The sequence below is a fragment of the Pinus tabuliformis genome, chromosome 7, assembly GCF_031772625.1.
Source record: "Pinus tabuliformis cultivar Carrire ecotype Pingquan chromosome 7, CPIR1, whole genome shotgun sequence".
In the NCBI taxonomy this organism is placed as follows: domain Eukaryota; kingdom Viridiplantae; phylum Streptophyta; class Pinopsida; order Pinales; family Pinaceae; genus Pinus; species Pinus tabuliformis.
In genome coordinates, this window is record NC_142293.1 from 117,860,757 (window position 1) to 117,863,237 (window position 2,481).

Below are 2,481 nucleotides of genomic sequence, written 5' to 3' on the forward strand. Positions count from 1 at the left end.
TTTCATGCCATTCTTCTCTCCATTGATATGTACATTGCAATTTTGTCCGATGCAATTTTTTACTTTCATATTTTATTCAGATACAAATGGAAACATAAAGGAGCTTCATGTTTACATGGCTTCATTTGGTTGCAAGATGCACCAAATATGGACAATCTCGATTAGAACATTGAAACAAAAGTTGTTGATGTTAAGAAATATTTTGATCACTACGTAATTGCCTGGAATCCATGACACCTCTAGCATCACAATCCTGTGCTACACCAATCATCAATTCACAACCCATGCCTTCTTGACACAGCATCAATCTTCACGTCAACCCATTCTGAAGACTACTAAGAGCTTGTCAATTGTGTTCAACATCACACAAAGTGTCATGAATCTACCTGCCTTCGCAAAAAATACAATGTTCTTAGTTGTCAATATGGAGTACCATGGGAGTTAAAATCCACATCTTCAATGTTCATTGACGATAAAGGTAAAAAAACCTACACCCCTGCTCGCAATGATGATAGATTGAATATCCACAATTTTGATCTACTTTCTATCTAGAGATAAAATGTTGATTGTCAACCTGTTCTATCATGCCATGTTGTGTTAAGCTATATTTTAAAGTATGCAACAAAAGAAGAAACAAGATTACAGAGCTACCGCCAAATGTTATCACCTATCTCACAAAACACCACTTTAGAAGCACCTATTGCTATTGTCATCCGAAAACTCCTTACATAAAACATTGCAAATAGAGACAATGGGGCACAATAAATATGTCATATGTTACAAAAACTACTCCTATCTCACTACAGTCGTACATTTGTTTCTTTGAATGTTAACATAATTGTTTTTAGACGCATTTCCCAAGATCTAAGAATCCCCTTTCGACACTAACCTTTATCCTTGCATACATGAATAAACCTACTTCAATGGAATCAATTCCCCTCCTTGAAATTGTATGCTCTTGGTCATTTTTTTCTTGTCAAAAACAAAACCAATGGAAACACATATTCCCTCCAATGATTTTACATGTCTTCCCACGATACATTTCCATCCCTTCCTCTAAGGATCCTTATCATGCCACTTTATATTGAAGTGAACTACTATTGTATTTCCCTTTCTGCACACTCCCAGTGACATTGGTTCCACTGATGAGGAAATAATTGCACATTGGGAACAAAATAAAGGGACATATACACCATGGCATGTCCATCGAGAAATTGAAAACCCACAAACCCCACAACCTGAAGATCAATCTACTTCTGTGACTACCCCTTCTGACCCCCCTCCCGACCCCATGAAAATGAATGAATGAAAAATCCTCTCTCAACTCCACCCAGACTACAATATTGCAATTGATGACCTCAAATTGATTGGCCATCGCGACTTCGATGCTAACCACAATTGGTCACATACTTCTATCCCTCTCCACTTACAAGAAACTGCCATAAATTTCATTGAATTCAACCGCTCAAATACTCAAAACCAACATCATCCTTTTTCAAACCTCCCCCAAGATCACACATTCTCTCCCACCCAAAACACAACTTTTACCATTGTTCTTTGTCTTCAAAACCCCTTCACCAAAACCCCCTTGCAAAATCTTCATACAATGAATAGTTGGGACAGGAAAATCTCATTTAATTAAATGTCCCCAACGTGCATTTATGGAAAACTTGCCAATAAACACAAACCCTTTGTTGTTACTTGCACCCACCGGTGTTGCATCTTTCAACATAAATGTCATTACAATCCACTTTTCCCTTCATATCCCTATCCAAACAATGCATCCTCTTGAAAGATAGTCATTCCTACACTACAAGAGAAACTCCATCATGTAGAGTACATTCTCATTGATGAAATGAGCTTCATTAGTCCAAAAATTATTTTTCGCATTGATGATTGCCTAAGAGAGGCATTCCCCCTTCATCGAAATGCACCATTCAACAATCACTCCATTATCCTTGTCAGAGATTTAGGCCAACTGCCACCTATGAAAGACATTCCTCTATATGTTGGCACATCACGTGGCACTGCACTTTGGTGCAACTTTGACACATTCATAACACTTTCAACTGTTTTTCACCAACAAGGGGCTAACCCTTCCTAGGTTGCTTTCCGCTAGATCCTCACAAACCTTAGAAATGGAACACCTACTCTTGAAGATTGGAAACTCCTAATGTCAAGGACAAATTCCTCTCTTACACATGAAAAGAAACAAACATTTCAAGACTCCATGCACCTATATGCAACAAACAACTCAGTTGCCTTGCATAATAAAACAATGCTTAAAAAATTGAACATGCTAGTAGCACTTTGCTCTGCGGAGCAATAAAGGCAGCAAACTTCTGCTACAATAGAAGATGAACATTTGGATGCAAAGGTACTCTTATGCAATGAACAAAAAGTTATACTCACTAGCAACTTGTGGGTAAATGCAGGCCTTGTTAATGGCACACTTGGCAAAGTCGTTTCAATATTTTATTC